The 19599-nt window shown below is 40.1% G+C and overlaps 2 long non-coding RNA genes across 3 annotated transcripts in view; one reads left to right on the plus strand and one right to left on the minus strand.

Moving 5' to 3' along the window:
• The first annotated feature begins 1304 nt into the window (after positions 1-1304).
• LOC109502749 lies at positions 1305-17831 on the plus strand. Of its 2 annotated transcripts, XR_006583332.1 has the most exons (4): positions 1305-1479; positions 5121-5307; positions 16636-16798; positions 17616-17831. It is a non-coding gene; the product is annotated as an uncharacterized LOC109502749 (long non-coding RNA). The 2 variants fall into 2 exon arrangements; XR_002744851.2 differs by lacking the exons at positions 16636-16798; positions 17616-17831 and adding an exon at positions 8649-9643.
• An 838-nt stretch (positions 17832-18669) lies between these two features.
• Positions 18670-19599, minus strand: part of LOC109502748 — a 28200-nt gene continuing 27270 nt past the window's right edge. The window contains exon 3 of the long non-coding RNA XR_002161574.3: positions 18670-18760. This is a non-coding gene — a long non-coding RNA (uncharacterized LOC109502748). The remainder of the gene's footprint in view (positions 18761-19599) is intronic.

Below are 19599 nucleotides of genomic sequence, written 5' to 3' on the forward strand. Positions count from 1 at the left end.
AACTCTGCTCGGGCCAGAAAGAGACTTAGTGATTTTCCGCTCCAGTCCCAAAACATGGGTTTGGAAATCAGAGGATTGGAGTTCGAATTCTGACTCTACTCCTTACTCTTTGCCCTTGGGCAGGCCGTTGGACCTCTCTCTTCTGTGCTGGAGTTACCTTACGGGGAAATGAACAAAATGGTATCTGCCTCATAAGACTGTGGTAAGGATTAAATACAACAATGTATAGAAGGTGCTTATATGTTTATAAAGGTAGTGGTTTATTTAAAGCAACAGCAATCACCCGTGACCTCACAGTTTCTGCGTCTTGGGAATTCTGGAGTGGCTTGGCTGGGTTGTTCTGGCTCAGGATGTCTCAAGAGGTTACAGCCAGCGGTGTAACCTGAGGTTACAGCCAGATATCAGCTGCTCTTTTTCTTCTAATTTCAGTTTTCAAAAATACCCAAAGGCTACGTTTATTACAGGGTAATGGACTGCAAAATCTTATTTAATTGCAATGAGCATATTTAGTGGAGTTACAAAAAAGAAAAAAAATACGTAATTCTGTGAACATCCATCAGTTTAAGAGAATCAAAACCACTGTTCTCACTCTCCTTTACCACTCCTTCCATCCTCATTCACTCCGACCTCACAGACCTTGAGAAAGCAGGAGACCCTGGGCCTCTACATTCAGAAGGCCTTAGAGACCCATGGCTCATGGAGTTGGATGTATCTAACATGCTTCAGGGGTGATTCTGATACAGGGCTTTCGGGTGGCTCTCCACCAGCAATTTCCAGAACCTTCCTCCTCTGCAGACTGAGAATGCTCAGCAGACAGATTGTGTTGGGGGGGACCCTTGGGCCACAAGCAGTCCCACTGTCTATGAGCTATTCTGGTGCATTCCCTACTTACCTTGAAGATAGTGTGAGCACTTTCTGAGGTGATTAACAGTGGCCTCACACCAACAGTCTTATTTACGATTCTCGAATTGGAAGCTATTTTAATGCAAGAATTTCTCCAGACATTTAAAAGCAATAATTAAAGATAGATAAAACACATGAGTTTGGGAAAAGTTACTTCACTCAAATTCTTCTAGCAGATCCTGGTGCTATTACGTATATGAGTATATTTAATTCAATCTAAGATGATTACTTCAAACTGGATTCTCCTGCTGTCTATATCTGGTTCCTCAGGGATCCTGTGAAAAATCCGAGGAAATTTCTTGCTGATTGGGGAGATATTAAACGGCAACATATGGCCCGCACATGTGATTAGTATTCCTCTAAGGAAAAATGTAAAGGATTATATTTAGAACACAGGGTATGTGTTCAGTGGTTCTGGATGACCCGGGGGATTATTAGGTTCTTCTTATGGAATTTTCTATAGTTAAAAGATGAACCCGGAATTCTGACTGTTTGGTGTGGACATGGGAGCTCATCTGTAAGATTTTGCAGGTGTGAGGCCTGCCAAGTTTTCAATATCATGCAGTTTCCTGAAAGGTATTTATACTGTTCTTCAGAGGTTTTCTGAGTTTAGCATCTCTACCATATATTTTAGAGGAGTCTTCTCACACAGGTGTCTTCTGAAGGAAAAAAATTAATAATTCATGAGCAATATGTTATTGGCCCCCAAGTAAAATGGGTTGAGCCTGTACTGGCATTACCCGTTTTGTGCCTACAGTACCTTAAATGAAATAATCCCAGATCTCATTCTTTTTTGTTCTGACGTTTCACCACATAGTTGATCATGGAACTAAAGAATGGGACATGATTTCTGATAAAATTCTGACACTCACATCATGGTCCTGGGAGGCCGCAGGCAGATATCAAGATGGCCTGCTGCCTTGGTCCAAGGCCATGGCTAATCTGACCATCTCAGAAGCTCCATAGTCCCTTTTCGGTCTTCTGGTAAAATGTTCTGTATTGTAATATGAACTCCTTGTTTGGTATGTATCCGACTTCAACCACAAAAATCCTAAAGAACAAAAGGGCTTCCAACCACCTATATGAGGCCTTTCCCCCTGAATATCCTACTATCAACTCAGAATCATATCCCACGCCCAATATGCCCCTCCAGTAAACTGGTTCTCCTTCCTGGTTACTCAAGTCCTGTCAGTTTAATGGTACCACCTTCTCCTCATCTCCAGTCACTCAGGTGAGAATTTTGGGGAAGTACAATTTTGTTCATTCTCTTACACTAATCTCTTTCTAAGTTCCTTTATTCATTTTTCTCTTCAAGCATTTGGATTCATTTTCCACATCTCCCTCCTTTGACATCACATGGGAAGCTCTGATTATAGATATTTTCCATAACTCCGGTGTCCTTCCTGTCCAGTTCAGCCTCAATCCTGTCCAGTGATTCTTCATGAACCATCCCTCTCTCAGTTGTGCCACTGCCCTGGGCTCCAGACATGGACAGCAAGCTTACACTATTTTATCTCAAGGGAGCCTCTAATAGGAATCTATTCATCTGGCCTGATTTCCCACCGTCGCTAAAAAAAACCTTCTACTTCAATCAGGTTAATTTCCTTCTGTCTTTTCCCCTTTTTTTCATATTAAGCTCTTGTTCTGTTTATTTTTTTTTTCTTCCTGGAATATCTCTCTTCCCACCTTTCAAATCTCCATATTCAAACCTCTGATAATCCTGCCTCCCAGTAGCTTCTTCTTTCTCTGTACTTAAAATCAACAAAAACATGCTTCAGAGTCTGTGTCTTATTCTTTCTCTGCGCCTCCCCCACTTGTGCTCTGTCTCTCTCTGTCTCTCAAAAATAAATAAATGTAAAAAAAAGGGGGGGGGTGCCTGGGTGGCTCAGTTGGTTAAGCTCTGACTTTGGTTCGGGTCATGATCTCAAGGTTTGTGGGTTTGAGCCCCGCGTTGGGCTCTGGCTGACAGTTCAGAGCCTGTAGCCTGCTTCGGATTCTGTGTCTCATTCTCTCTCTGTCCCCCCACCCCCCAACTCATGCTCTGTCTCTGTCTCTCAAAAATAAATAAATGTAAAAAAAAAAGATTTTTTTTTAAAAATCAACAAAAACAAATCAAAACCACAAAAATGTGTTCATATTCTTCAATCTAGTAACACCATTTCTAGAACTGTATCCTAAGACATTAACACTAATAAAGTAGTGTTCACTCTTGTGTGAACGAAGTTCCTCCTCCCCTCTGACACTATTGATACTATTGAAGAAATGGAAACAAATTATATGTTCAGGGATAGAAATAAATAATTATCATACATCACTCTATAGAATACACAAAATGAGTATTATAAATACTATGTAATTATATAAGATTTTAAAAAATATAAAGGTAACTGGACAATAGCAAGAGAATATTGTGTGTATATAAACATTTAAAATCAGCCCTTAATATGCAAATTTTAAACAAGTTTGATTATGAAATGGTGAAAGGAGATAAATTAACCCTAAAGACGTTACTGACATATGAAAAAAAAACACAATAAAAAACCACATCTATTTACCAGTTTCTATGTAAATAAATTTGGATTTTTGTTACAAAGAATCTAACATCTCTTATGTACCTATGACATTCTAGTTTTCTTATATTTCATTTAATCCTTACAATACACACCGTGAGGGAGGTATTGTTGGTTCTATTTTACAGATGGATGAAACAGTCTGGGAGAGGTTAAATAATTTTCTGAGGATCACACAGCTAGGAAATGGAAGGTTCTGGATTTCCACCTGATTTTGCTGCATGGGAGTCTGAAACAAATTTAAACACTTCTTCATTCCTAATAAAATTTCTGTTATTGAAGACTTGATTATTAAATAATGTGCTTATTGTAAACTTTAAGAAGTAGGGGACAAGAGAAAGAGAGGAGGAGTTTGGGACTTCTTCCTAAGAACAAGTCAAAACAACACAGAAGTTAATGACAAAGACCATGCTGGTGGACCTTCTGGGTCCTTCTGGGAGCTCTGGTTCACCATTTTTAGCTTTAACATTTATGATTCAGAGGTGACAATGATAAAACTGCACAAGCACTTGAATGATTTGATTTGATTAGGATGCAATCCACCCTCAAAATCAGATAGAAGAAAGGATGCTACCACCTTTCTATAGACTAGAGATTCAGACTCAGGTCTGTTTCTGGGGTGGAAGAGGATCCTGTAGTCATCTCCCATACATGGATCATAAGAAGCTATGAGATCCTGGCAATTTCTGACTGCAAGTAATAAGTCAATCCGCAGAGAATCTTGTAAAAATAATGTTGGCAAAAACCTAATTTTACTAGATTCATGGAATTGGTAGCCACCTGGGAAAGGTTAATTTCAGAGATCCATCCATTTTCCCCTGGGACTTGAAAATGAAATCCCAAACAGGTTTAAAAATTAAAATTCTTCATGTGAACAGCTTTCGCAGACAGGAAATGCTGAAATTAGCAAAGGTGCATGGCATGACTAAGAACATCCACCAAGCCTTCTATCTGACCACCTTAACTGCGTGATAGAGAAATAAATAAATAAATAAATAAATAAATAAATAAATAAATAAATACATAAAAATAGATAAAAACATTAAAGAGAGAGAGAGAGGGACAAAGAACTCCAATGGGCTTTCTCTCTTTAATGTTTTTATTTATTTTCGAAAGAGAGAGAAAGAGGGAGAGAGTGTGAGCGGGGGAGGTGCAGAGAGAGAGGGTACAGAAGATCCAAAGGGCTCTGTGCTGACAGCAGACAGCCTGATGCAGGGCTCAAGCTCAGGAACAGCGAGATCACGACCTGAGCGAAAGTCAGATGCTCAACTGACTGAGCCACCCAGGAGCCTCTCTTTATCTTTTTTCACTTTTAAGCCTGCCTAAAGTCTCTTTTTATGTGAAAGGTTAGAAGCAGTATGGCTTCTCATCTTCAGAATTCTATTCATTTGAATGATTTTCAAGGTAGGTAACTAGTGATTCATCTTGGTATTTTCTTAGCTTATATTTTCTCAAAAAGAATTAAATACTTTACTTTTGATGTACATCACATGAGCAGAGTATAGGTTACATGCCTTAAGTATACTGTCTAGGGATTCTATTATGAAGAAATTTTAGAGTTTATCCTGTCATTTAGTTGTTATATGAATGATATTATTTTTAATAAAAGCATGGCTTTTGGCCGTCATTTTATTTCCCCTTCACTAGGATATAAGCAGCATCAGCCTTTCTTCAGATGGTGAAGAAAAAACCCTATTATTCTATCAGTGACCTTTGGCAAGAAACTGCTCTCTTGAACTGTTCATGTCTCTGGAGTGTTTGACTAAGGTTTCTTCTGGTCAGGTCATCGACAATCCAAATGTCAGACAACAATGTGGCCATTTTTCATCTTGAGGTAAGTGTTTCCCCAATAAGATGATCAATTAGTCTTATTCACATTACAACACACCTCCCCATGTGTTTTTATAACATGCAAACATCTCTGTGGTCCTATATTACCTTCTTCTTCAGTTAGATTTTAGGCTGTTAGAATGTATAATCAATGCAAACACACCCCATGTATGACCTGTGTGTATTGATATTCTTTATACCAATGCATCCTCCAAAGGTGGTATTAATGAAGAAAAAAATCTCTATTCTCAAGGTTATGAACTAAAGTCTTTCGTAGCAAATGTCTCACTTTTGATAGAACTAATGCTCTAGAAATGGGCTCTTCACTGAAGCAAAACTTGTATTTAATTATAATTCCTTAGGGTTTTTTTCACTTGGAAACCAGGCATTTCGTGGAATGTTTCACATGAAAATTCTAAAATTTGTTTGTTTTTTGCTAGAAGACACTTAAGATGCCATACTTGCTTCTAAAGAAAAGTCTAATGTGGGAAACATTAGGTGTACGTCTTGAGAAGAATTCTCAGAGCACCATTACATATTACTTTGAAAAGTTTTAACTGCTGTCTGGGGTTGTGTCCATAGAGCTGCTTCAAATACAGCCAGACTTTAAATACGAACTACTGCTTTGTGCTTAGTTTCCGTTAATGGCAACATCCTCCACATCTACCCACATTTTCAAAAGTATTTTACGTTACAGTCGGCCAATTTGTAAGTCCTTCCCAAGAGATACCTGCAGTTTAGAGAGACCTATGAATGCTCTCATTTTTAGAGATCTTATTTTTAATTAATGAAAATTTAAAAGGCCCTTTCTGAGAATGTTACTTGGAGCTCAGAGTGCTCATACCTCTGAATATACTGTTTTAAATCGTTTTGGGGAGCATAATAAAAATATAGCACTACAGCAGCGCCTGGGTGGCTCGTTCGGTTGTGTCCAATTTTGACTTAGGTTATGATCTTGCGGTCAGTGAGTTCGACCCCGCATCAGGCTTGCTGTTGTCAGCACAGAGCTGGCTTTGGATCCTCTGTCCACCCCTCTCTCTCTGCCCCTTCCCCCCCCCCAAAATAAATAAAACAGTAAAAAATATATAGCACTACATATATATGTGTATATGTGTCTGTGTATAGTGAGGAAGAAAAATCGCTCCATGTTCAGAATCAGTCTTCAGTAACACACTTCAGAAATTTGGAATATTTAATGTCATCGAAACAGCTGGCTTAAATGATAACAAAATACTTTCCTACATTTGAAAGTGAAACAGCAGTTCCAATAAGCATTATAAATAGAATAATCTTCATTGGTTTATTAATTCATTTTCTTTTTCCTATGACAAGCCAGTGACAAGCACCTAATCTGGGCCAGGTAAGTATAAGGCACTGGAAATACAAAGATAAATGACAATCTGTGCCCTCCTGGAGATATTTTTCCTCCTGGAGTTTTAATGTTTAATTTCATTCGTGCTTTTATTAGGAAGGAAAGGCAGAAGAGGACGAAAATGACTGTCTGAAAAAGGGGAGTTTGAGTCAGAAGCTATTATTCAGCTTTTCTTGGGAGATTCTGAACTCATTCCATTATTATAATGGTCTCACTTACTTTTCTATCTGAAATGAAATATACACACCCCTTTTCTCTCACACAAAGGTGGAATGAATAGTAACAAGGTAAGAGCATGGGATCTGGAGTCAGATAGGTCTGGGCTGGAATATTCATCCTGCTACCAACTTGATTGTACCTTTCCATAATTTACTTAATTAGCCTCTCTGTGGATTGGTTTTCTCACACAGAATGGGAATAAAAATATCAGCTGGTCCTTGCTAAAAAGGTTGTTTCTTTCCTCTTCTAGTCCTTTCCTTTCCCTTCATGCACTGAATATTATTGATCTGAAAATGAGGCACCACACAAAAAATTAAAAATAATTTGAAACCTGGGAATGTATCTTTCCAATGATGTAGCATAATCACTAACCCTGATGTTTTATAAGGCACTGGAGTAAAACTGATGTCAGGGCTCCCTAATCCCTCGGTCTGGCTCTGCATGTTTGGCACAGATCCCAGACTAAATATAGCAAGTCTTGCTTCTTGGGTCAATATAATTTCTAATCCCTAGGTTGAATGAGCAAATCTTCCCAGACAAGATTTAATTCACAAAGGCATTTACGTAGACACTGGATGTACCTAACAGTACATCATCAAGTGAAAACAGGTCATCAGCATTAGCTTGGCTAACGGAAAAGAAACTTGCATTAGGAAACCGGCAATTTCACCAACAAATCCTGCTGGGGATTGACTAAACATAATTGTTAATTGAAAAAAAAAATTAAAAATAGAGTATTAGGGAGATATACTCCCACTGATAGTTGTACACAATTCCCTGAAGTGTTAATGGAAGCTTGGCAAGTGCATCATCAAGGAAATCTACCTCTTAACATTCACGTTCATCTGTCAGTCTCCATCCATAGACTCTTGAAGTGGAGTGGAAAGCAAAGGAAAAAAAAAATCCCATGGAATTTTCAAGTAGAAGTCCATCTCATCTCTTTGCACTTCCCAATTCACCACACTGTAGCCTTAGCTTCAAAATGGCTAAACTATTTGGAATCATGTGTTGCCATCCCTGAAGGATGGACTTTGCTGTCTTTTTCTTTCTAGAATAGATAGATTAATGGGGTCCCATCTAACTTAACCCATGAAGGACAAGTTTTCAGCCAGGCCCCTCTTACTTACATGGAAATGAAAGGATTTTCCCTTCCTCCCTCCCTCCCTCCCTCCCTCCCTCCCTCCCTCCCTCCCTTCCTTCTTTCCTTCCTTCCTTCCTTCCTTCCTTCCTTCCTTCCTTCCTTCCTTCCTTCCCTCCTTCCTTCCTTCTTTGCCTTTGCCAAAATGTCACTGTATTCTTGGACTTAAAGTTGAGAACAGGCTTTGCATTCTCAGAGTATCGGTAGAAGCTAAATGTCTTTATTTTTTCATTCATTTTGGTTGAAATAAACAAGCGTATATTTTCCAATTTCTTCACTAACTAAAATCAATTTCTGTGGTGGATGAAAGTTACTATCACAACTCAGTGAGAGAAGTCAATGAGAGATTTAAGACTGCTCTTTCTGAGACTACTTCTAATGATTGCAATAGCAGGCTTAAACTGCTTTCACAGGACTCCTACAAGCCAGACCCCAAAGAATCCTTATATCTCTGTGCGACCCCTTCTAGTAAAATAGCCATTGCATCTAACTGAGACTGGATAAGCTACACTTCTGTGATTTGTTTGGCGTGTGGCTTGTATGAGTTTTCTATTACTGCCTTAGCAAATTATCACAAACCAGTGATTTAAAACAACCCAAATTTATCATCTTGCAGTTCTGGAGGCAGAAGGCGGATGCAGGTTTCACTGGCTTAAAACCGAGGAATTGGCAGAGGAACATTCCTTTCTAGAGGCCTTAGGGGAGGACATGGTTGCTGGTATTTCCAGTGTCTAGAAGCTCTTGTGCTAAAAGACGTTGCTGAATCCTGTTCCCTGAAAGTAATGGGTCATGGGCTGGATGATAAAAAGAAAAGAAGAGCTCTACTTCAGGAGTCTTTTATTTTAACGACCACTGTGGTAGACAGCCTTTAAGATGACTCCAGTGATTCCAATTTCTCGAGTGTGAGCTGGACCTAATGACTTGCTTCCAGCAGACAGAATATGGCAAAGATAATGAAATTTTGGTTCTGAGGTGAGGCCACAAAAAGGCTCTGGGTTCCATCGCGCTTGCCTGCATGCATTTGCTCTGATGAAAATCAGCCGCCATGTTTTGAGCTGCTTTATGGACAGGCCACGTGGCAAGGAACTGAGGTAGGCTCCCGGGTAAGAGCCAGAGAATGGAAACCCAGGCCCTCAATGCAACAACCTCAGAAGAACCTAGTCCTGTCAACAACCACTTGAGTGCCCTTGGAAGGGGATCTTTTCTGGGTCATGCCTTGAGCCAGCTGTCATCCTTGAGACTGAGGCATCTGGAAAAGCTGTGCCTGGATTTCTGATTCACAAAAACTGTGGGAAAATCAATGCTTATTGGGATAATTTGTGTCATAACAATAGATAACTATTACAACAGTGAAATGGCATTACAGAAAGTTTGGAAAAGGGAGAGGTGGAAAGTCGTCCATAATTCTACCACTCAATCCAACTGTGGCTTAATTTTTGCATGTTTTATTTCAGTCTGCATACGTTTATATTGCTGGGGAGCATAATGTGAATAAAATTTTCCATAATTTAGTTAACCTCCTCATTCTCTTTAGGCATTTCCATTACTTCCTATTTAATTTGCAATTAAAAATAATGTAACAACCATCATCTTTGTGGATGTGGTTCTTTTTTTTCCCCCCTCTCTTACTTAACTTTCATTTTTCCCATGTCTTTCTCTTCCTTGGTACATTCCTCAATTTGCTATAGTAACTCCTCAGATAATCCTCAGTGGTTGCTGGATGGCAAAATTTCTGAGTCACTTCATGCTAAAGCTGTCTTTGTTTTTCTGTTCATTAAATATTAATTTAGATGGCTATTGATTTCTGGTTGAAAATTGCCATGCCCAAATATATGGCAATATCAAACCTAAGAAAAATTCTACCTCCCCAGTAAGAATACAGTTTCAAAGTTTTTAGCCAGCTTGAGTAGACAATTTTATACATAGAAACAAAATAGGTAATGTATATTTATAATTAATTTTGTCACACAAGCATTTAAATCACCATATTACAAAAATCACTTTTTTTATTTTGAAATATTGCCTTCTTTTTTTCTTGTTGAATTCTTTTTTTTAAAATGTTTATTTATTTTGAGAGAGAGAGAGAGACAGAGTGAGAGCGAGATAGGGGCAGAGAGAGAGAGAGAGGGAGACACAGAATTCGAAGTAGGTTCCAGGCTCTGAGCTGGTTCCAGGCACACAGCCCGCCGCGGGGCTTGAACCCATGAATCTTGAGATCATGACCAAAGTCGGATGCTTAACTGACTGAGCTACCCAGGTGCCCCTTTTCTTGTTGAGTTCTTAAATATTTTTTATTGTGGTAGAATATACCTAACATAAAATTTGCCATTTTGCTCATTTTTAAGTGTACAATTTAGTGGCATTAAGAACATTTATGTTGTTGTGCAACTGTCACCATTATCAACTTCCAGAACAGAATTGCCTTTCTTTTGGAGTAGGAAAAATTCTTGTAAGTGGGATTACCGGGTCAGAGAGTTTGAATTATGTGCCCTTTTCAAAATTCAATTATATTGTAGCATGTAAGAACATGGGCTGTAGAGTTAGATTCAAACCGGATTTGAGTCCTTAATCTGAGTAATACCTGACAACCTTTGGGAAGTAATCTAATTTTTCTCAGTCTCATATTCCTCTTCTACAAAGTGGGGGTGATGAAGACATCTAGTAATACCTAATGATAATTGGTATGAAATTATATGTCAAAATAGTATGGTGCCTGACACACAAACACCCGTTATTTCTTTCTTTTTTTTTTTTTTAATTTTTTTTTCAACGTTTATTTATTTTTGGGACAGAGAGAGACAGAGCATGAACGGGGGAGGGGCAGAGAGAGAGGGAGACACAGAATCAGAAACAGGCTCCAGGCTCTGAGCCATCAGCCCAGAGCCCGACGCGGGGCTCGAACTCACGGACCGTGAGATCGTGACCTGGCTGAAGTCGGACACTTAACTGACTGCGCCACCCAGGTGCCCCGACACCCGTTATTTCTTTAATAATATGTAAACATATGTAAAGGTAAACTCCAATTATTTATCGTCATCATCATCATCGTTATTATCACCATATTCACAATCCTATAGAATCAGTTGTTCTTTGAATAATGTGGCTTCTGGCATTTTACTGCTTCTGTAAGGAGATTTTCAACAATATCTGTGAACGGTATTTGTGTTTTGAACAAGTTGCGATAGTATCAGGATTGCAAAATATGCTATTGGTGTGGGGTTCACCTTAAACTTGAAGGACCTGCTTTTTACAGAGCTTAACAACCGATGCACCGAACATGGAATTAAACCACAACAGTATTCATAGGACATCACCACAAAGCAGGGTTCAATATCAGATGAAACGCAGTGGGAAAGAATATAAAACAATGATGGAGAGAGAGACTGAGATTTTGAAGAAATGAGTAGAAAGAACCAGGGAAGTTCCTGGTTATCGAGCTATTAAGGAAAATGATTGTGGTCAACATATAGTCAAGTGCTGCAAATATCCTCAAAATACTTTCATGAGACAGCGAAGAGTGGACTGACTAGGAAGCCTAAATACAGAAAATTTACTTTCTCAGTGTCGCACAGCCAATTTTTGGCAGCACTGGGATTGCAATTTAGGCTTTTGATTCCATGATTTGATTTCTTTGTGGTTCACTGCATTAGTCTGATTAAGGACTAATTCTAGAAGGAGGGTTTTTTTTTTTTTTCTATTTGAAATGAATGAATCTTTACCCAGACGCAGACTTATGAAGAATGGATAAAGCACAGCTGTGCTGGAGCCCCCTGAGATCCATGCCTAGCCTCCTCCCTCTTGCTGTCTGCATCTGAATTGACCTGTAGAGATTGCATCAAAGGGCTCCCCTTGCCCCTCGGCTTCCTGTTGGTATTGGTAAAGGAGATTAGAGGGAAGAGAGTATTTATGGTTTCCTCCCTGAGGGGTTTCATTAGGCTGGCTGTGTCCTCGCTCCTGTCTGGCGTCCCTCTGTGTACAACCTTCAGGTTACAGTAACTTCTCTATACCCTTGTTATTGCAGGGTAGTAACAGCCCCTGGGGCACTACAGTACTATGCCTTATGGATTGCCTTATGAATGGAGTTATTTCAATATCTGTGAATCCTCAAGAAAACTGGATCCTTCCTCTACCAGTTAAAGGGGAGATGATCTTTCCATCAGTGGTCTCTTCACCAGGTCTAGTGACCAAAGAACATCTCATTACTAAGTGTCATTTGTTTGAAGGTCTCTAGACTTTAGAGAAGAGATTGTTCTTGGAACCTCTACCAAGATACTACCATTGTCCCATATGGGACAGACACCTTTGATACTGAAGTTGGGATACTCGCTGTTTTTTTTTTTTTTTAATTTTTTAAATGTTTTATTTACTTTTGAGAGAGAGAGAGGCAGAGTATGAGCGGGGGAGGGTCAGACAGAGAGGGAGACACAGAATCCGAAGCAGGCTCCAGGTTCTGAGCTGTCAGCACAGAGCCCGACGCGGGGCTCGAACCCACGAGCTGTGAGATCATGACCTGAGCTGAAGTCGGACACCTAACCGACTGAGCCACCCAGGCGCCCCAATACTCGCTGTTTTATGTCCTCTCTTGAGAATGCCTTATACAGGGGCGCCTGGGTGGCTTAGTCGGTTAAGCGGCCGACTTTGGCTCAGGTCATGATCTCGCGGTCCATGAGTTCGAGCCCCGCGTCGGGCTCTGTGCTGACAGCTCAGAACCTGGAGCCTGCTTCGAATTCTGTGTCTCCCTCTCTCTGACCCTCCTCCGTTCATGCTCTCTCTCTGTCCCCCAAAAAAATAAACGTTAAAAAAAAAATTAAAAAAAAAAAAAAGAGAGAGAATGCCTTACACATTTGATAGGACAGAGTCCCAAAGCTGCCAGGCTCTGGCAAGCTGGGAAAGCATCTTTTATCCTGCATAGTCAGAAGGTTCAACTCTAACCTTAACCTCCAAACCCATTGACTGTCCACTTAGCTACCTTTGCTTTTCTTAATTTTTTTTTTAACGTTTATTTTTGAGACAGAGAGAGACAGAGCATGAACGGCGGGGGGGGGGGGGGCAGAGAGAGAGGGAGACACAGAATCCGAAGCAGGCTCCAGGCTCTGAGCCATCCATCAGCCCAGAGTCCAACACGGGGCTCAAACTCACGGACCGTGAGATCATGACCTGAGTTGAAGTCGGACACTTAACCGACTGAGCCACCCAGGCGCCCCCTACCTTTGCTTTTCTAACTGCTTTATTCTTCATGTACACGGCACTTTGGTACATGATTATGTAGAGGCTGCCTTTTGTTGTTGCTTCAATAGTGTACGTTCATTCATTTATTCAAGTACTTATTGGGTGGGCAGGGACTGGGCATCAATGGGCAGCTGTGAATACGATGAATATAGTTTCTACTATAAGTCATGGAACTTAAAATCTAGTGGAAGATACACACAAAAAGGTAATGACCCCTGGTTGTTTCTTGTTTCACCAACTTTATCATAAGTAAAAGGCAGAATTCATATCTACTGTTTTATATCCATTGGCATTCAGTAGGTACTTTGTTTTATACATTTTCTGCTAATAGTTCAGAGTTTCTTACTCTGCCTGCCTTGGTGTCAAAGGCACCAGATATGGCCTTGAGGGAAAGAAGGAAATCAGATCGGAAACTGATGCTTGTTTCACTCTTTCTGTACACTCTGGGACAGCTGTCAAATCGGCCTAGAGAGCTCCAGATCCAATAGATTGGGCTAGTTCCCCTATCCTAGTCCTTCCTTCTAGGAGGCATAGCTGTACCCCTCACAGATGAGGCTCCCTGGCCCACTGCTAAGAACCATTTTCCAGTAAAGAAAACAAAAAAGAGGAAAGAACAGCTCTCAGGGATAAGAGACCATTCTCCAAATCACTTCATTATTTTTTTAAAAATTTGTTTTTAACATTTATTTATTTATTTTTTATTAAAAAAATTTTTTTTTTAACGTTTATTCATTTTTGAGAGACAGAGACAGAGCATGAGTGGGGAAGGGGCAGAGAGAGAGGGAGACACAGAATCTGAAGCAGGCTCCAGGCTCGGAGCTGTCAGCACAGAGCCCGACGTGGGGCTCGAACTCACGAACCGTGAGATCATGACCTGAGCCAAAGTCAGACGCTCAACCGACTGAGCCACCCAGGCGCCCCAAACATTTATTTATTTTTGAGAGACAGAGCACAAGTGGGGGAGGGGCGGAGACATAGGGAGACACAGAATTCAAAGCAGGCTCCAGGCTGTCAGCACAGAACCTGATGTAGGGCTCAAGCCCACAAGCTGTGAGATCATGACCTGAGCCAAAGTCAGACACTTAACCAACTGAGCCACCCAGGCACCCCTGCAAATCACTTCATTAAAGGGAACAGGAAAGAAAAGACGCTACCTGAATCAGTGGAGTGTAATCATAGTCGATTCCTTTAGTTTTCTTGCTAAATCCTGGATATTTATTGCCACTGGCTGATATATTTGACTCTTGCTTTTTGTAGGGATTAACGTGCCCAGTTTTTCAAACCAGTATATTCTGAGATTGTTTGGGAATGGCTTGTTTCAATTATTAATTTAATTTCCAACTTTCTTGGTATTTTTTCACTTTCAGTTAAAATTTCATTTGTTGAACGCATCAGAATTTGCATGATGTTTGACACGATTCCTTGTAAAGGAAATTGAGTAGCTTAAAATGGATAGTAGCCCTTAATAGTGATTATCATTTGGTATTAATAGCACTCCTTCCATCTAGACCCCCCAAAAGTCAAATTAAAGAGTTAAACCAATTACAGAATCATAATTACCTTCATAGATTTCTTCAAATTTTTAACTGTTATGCAGTTATCTCTTTATGTACCTTAACTTTCGTTCATCTTAACCACACTTAGGGCTTTTCCTTACGATTATCACCTTAACCTGTCATCGTGTCCAGCTCATATTTGTAGTAATTTCCTTATGATCCTAGGCTCTAGTTTTCATTTTAAGGCCATTGGAACATCTCTCACTTGGGTCTGCAGGGAATTAGGTAAAGGGATCCCCTGCTGCTTACGCTGCCTCAGGACTAAATCTTACGCTGCTCTTTCAGACCCAGTCGGGTACTCGTCCATCCTGCTGAGACTTTCTCCTCTAGTGACTCTACAGCTCGTTTGTCCATCTAGTTTATTATTAGCCATCTAGTCCTCACCTTGTCCTTTGGGTTGGAAGCACACCACTTGTCTTCCGGCTCATGACTGTGGCATCTTGTGACTCTCCCATGCCAGCAAAAGCTTCAGTGGCTGCCACAGGAAACCCTCTCCGGACCTCCACTTAGAAAGCTTCTATCAGACTTGGTCCAGGCTTGAGGTGGAATCCACATGCCCTGTTTCTTAAAAAAAGTTTTAAAAAATGTTTATTTATTTATTTTGAGAGAGAGACAGAGAGAGAAAGTGAGTGCAAGCAGGGGAGGGGCGGAGAGAGAGGGAGAGAGAATCCCAGGCAGGCTCTACTCTTGTCAGCACAGAGCCTGACATGGGGCTCGATCCCACAAACCTGTGAGATCATGACCTGAGCTGAAATCAAGAGTCAGATGCTTAACGGACTAAGCCCATCCAGGTGCCCCTTAAATTTTTTTTTTTTTTTTTTGCTAATTAAATGTCAAATTGTGGAAGCAGTTGGGATGGATAGGATCAGAAAGCAGACGAGAGGTGGGCTTAGAGCTGAATGCTTTAGACAGAATTAGAATATAAAATAGGTGGAATTCTTTAGCAGAATTAGAATACATATTGGCAGAAAGCCAATAACTGGTATTTGTAGCCATTGCGTTCATATCTGCAGCTGCTATGCTGTTTAAACCCTTTTTAAAACTAGAATTAACTGGAGCTGCGAAGAGCATAACTTCCCTTAAGGAAACTTTAGCAGAAGGAGCAGTAATTTTCAAGGTAGAAAAAAAAAAGTATAAATATTCAGACTGAGTTCATCTAAGACAGATGAAACAGACATCTCTACGAAAATGCATCAATTAGGATTCGATCCAGCAGCAAGTAACAGAAACCCAAAATAATAGTGGCTTTAACAAGTTACAGCTTTATCTCTTCATGTGAAAGTCTAGAAATAAGCAGTTCCTGAAGTCATCAGGCATATATGTTCCTCCTGTCTTTCTGTTTTACTGTCTGTCTTTAGCGTTCTATCTCCTGGTCCAAAGTGGATGCTAAGCCCCTAGCTGTCACATTTGCATTCCAGCCAACAAGAAAGAAGGATGCTATATACATATTCTTGTTTATATCACATTAGATAAAATTTCATCATATGGCCATTACTAGTTGCTAAAGAAGCTGGGAAATGTCTTTATGCCAGGTGACCACAGGCTCAGCTACAGATCAGGAATAGTATTGCCAAAAGGAGGAAAGAATAGATGTTGGGGAATAGACAAGTATGAGGCAACTGGGGACTGTTAGGAGTAAACAGATCCACAAGAATTTCATGAAAACAAGTTCCAAAGAATTTCTGCCTTCTAGCATTAAATAACTAACTTTAAATATATGTTAAATCATGTTCAGGAACATGTCTGTAACAGAACCACAAGCCAACTCTCAAGAGCCTGGTATTAAAAGCACATCACCAGTTATTATTCCCATTGTAGGTGTTGAGAGTGAAGAAGACTGAGTGAATGCTGAAAAAAAAAAAAAGATCTCAGGGACCTGTGGATAAATGGACTCTGGAAGTGTGACAGCACGTATCGCAACTTGAGGAATGATTTTGACCATTGTCAGTGGAGTTACTCTGAATCGCGGATTTGGGACTTAGTGAGTTTCATTTAGGTCAGATTCTCCAAAGCAGCATTTCTGTGCTTCGATTTTCAAATCAGAGACACTGAAACTTTAACTCATAAGGATAGCAGCTTTTTTCAAAGGAGCATTTTCCCTCCCAAATGAGCTCATTTTACCCCTTCTTGCCATTTCTGGCAATATTAATATTTTTATCCAGTGGTACTCTAAGTTAACTTAATGTGCTTAGCTTGTTATGAGGGACTGATTTATGTACCACCAGAGGTAAAGTTCACTAGTCTGTGTGGGAAACAAAAGACTTGCCCTATGAGCCACCAGATCACGCACCAGCACATTTTGGCCTTACTTGTTTCCTCTGGAGGGTTCGTCCATCTAAATCCCTTGAGGCCAGAGACCCTTTCTATTTCACTTGGTCTCCCAAGTGCCTAGCTCAGTGCCTCTCACAAGGCTAGGTCTTAATAAATATTTGTTGAAATATTCTGCAGATGATTCATCAGAGACAATGACAGAAAAGCACATAACAAAAATTAACAACACAGTTTTGGGTTAGCCTTGGGTCATTTCTAGTAGTTGTAAGAGAAAAGAAAATTCACAGCAAGACAGCACTGAAAGTCTTGAGCATTTGTAAGGAAGTGGCGAAGGAAAAACATTTATTTTGACAACTGCTCTTCGGTGTGAAAAATTCACAGCTGTAAACGGCAACAAAGGAAAGCAAACCTAATCCGTAAGAGCCTAAGCACTTTACCATACTAGATTTCAGGACACATGATTATTCCTTTTGCTACTTGTTTGCGAGTGTCGCCCATTTGCCAAAATAAAGATGTTCTTTCTCCAGCCAGACCCAAGCTGCCAGAGTGAACTAATGACTTCAGAATGGAAGACAGATGCTTCCTGCAGGAGAATTCCCCTGCAGGCAGAGAACCCTTAACCAGGGTTGGTTCCAGAACTTGTGAGCCCTGGGGCTAAATGAAAATGGGGGACCCCTTGTTCAAAAGTCAGGGGAAAAAGTGTCATTAAAGATACTAAAATATAAAGTTTTCCCCCTTCTCCCACAGTATCTCTGTTGACTTGTCATGGTGTTCTTTTATTTACTTCATGCGCTCTGAGTAAAGACTTAACATTTTAAATTATTGGCTTTTTTTTTTTTTTTTTTTTTTTTTTACCATTAATCTTTCTATTTTGGAATTCCAGTTTTAAATTTGTTCAGATATATTTATTGAATTATTTGGGAACATTTGTTTTTTTTTCTTCAATTTTTAAATTCTTATTTATTTATTTTGTGAGAGAGAGAGAGAGAGAGAGAGAGAAGACGAGAGGGGGAGGGGCAGAGAGAGAGAGGGAGAGAGAGAATCCCAAGCATGCTCTGTGCTGTCAGTGCAGAGCCCAAAGTGGGGCTCGAACTCATGAACCGTGAGATCATGACCTGACCTGGAATCAAGAGTCGGATGCTTAACTGGCTGAGCCACCCAAGTGCCCCCAAATTATATGAGAACATTTAACTTGTATGCAGGATAACCAAAATTGTACAATTTGTGTTTTGTAGCTTGTACCTGCATGTGTATATGCTTTTGTTCTTACTACCACCCTGGATATGTTGCAAAAAACTGACTCACCTGTTTTTTTCTTTCACTTTTTTTTTCAATGTTTATTTATTATTGAGAGAGAGAGACAGAGTGTGAGCCGGGGAGGGACAGAGAGAGAGAGCGAGACACAGAATTGAAGCAGGCTCCAGGCTCTGAGCTGTCAGCACAGAGCCCAATGCGGGGCTCAAACCCACGAACCATGAGATCATGACCTGAACACGAGTCGGACGCTTAACCGACTAAGTCACCCAGGTGCCCCTCTTTCACTTCTTGATACATGCACATTCCCCTAACACTCTGCAGAAGCCAACAGCTTCAATAAAATGCTTGCCTTGTGCTTGCTTTGAGTCCCATGCTGGATCCACTGGAGTTCTGTATTCACGCAGCATCAGGAACGCTATATGAAAGTGGGGTGGCAAGAAACATCAGATACACATACATTGTGCACATTCTGCATTATCTGCTCACGCCCTGCTTCTTTGCCCCTTTGGACTTTGCTTATGTAAGCCAAGTTCAAGGATTAATTATTATGAATTTCAACACAGTGATAGAGCATTAAACCAAGAGTGGGGCTCTTTTGACCCTGGGATCTGTGTGCCTGCACGGGTCATGTGCCCATGAATAGCACTGCATGTAACCAAAGTAAGAGTCGCCTTTTCTTTTTCAGTAGTTTGAAAAATCAGTAACCATTGGAAGAACCCAAAATGAGCTCACATTAATGGGGGCCGTATTGAAAAATAAGATTGTTTTTGGCTAACTGAAGCCTAAGCTGAATCTTGGAATATTGTAAAAGAAGTAACCGGAAGGGCACCTGGAAGGAAGAGCATTGGACTCTTGATTTCCGGGTCACGAGTTTGAGCCCCACGTTGGGTGTACAGATTACTAAAAAAAATAAACTTTAAAAAAGCAGTAAAAAGAAAAAAGAATTAACGGGAAAAAAAAGAACTTGTAGTTAATGTTCAATTGAGAATCATCTTAAGTGCAGTAATTACATAGTTGTGTGGAAAATGAGTGCATTAAAGTCTTTTAAAGAATGTTTTTTATTGCTGCAAACCTTACAACTTAAAAAAAGGCTAAACATTACAGAGAGGTAATATAAAAAAGCTGCTCTTACAATTTAATGTATCTTGAAAAAAGTGTTGCATATACCTATAACATAACCATTTTTACTCCTAATTCAGACAGATGACATAAGATTAAATAAAGACACCAATCTTGTTCTTGTCTTTTCATGCA

Source organism: Felis catus, chromosome C1 (assembly GCF_018350175.1).
Source record: "Felis catus isolate Fca126 chromosome C1, F.catus_Fca126_mat1.0, whole genome shotgun sequence".
In the NCBI taxonomy this organism is placed as follows: Eukaryota; Metazoa; Chordata; class Mammalia; order Carnivora; family Felidae; genus Felis; species Felis catus.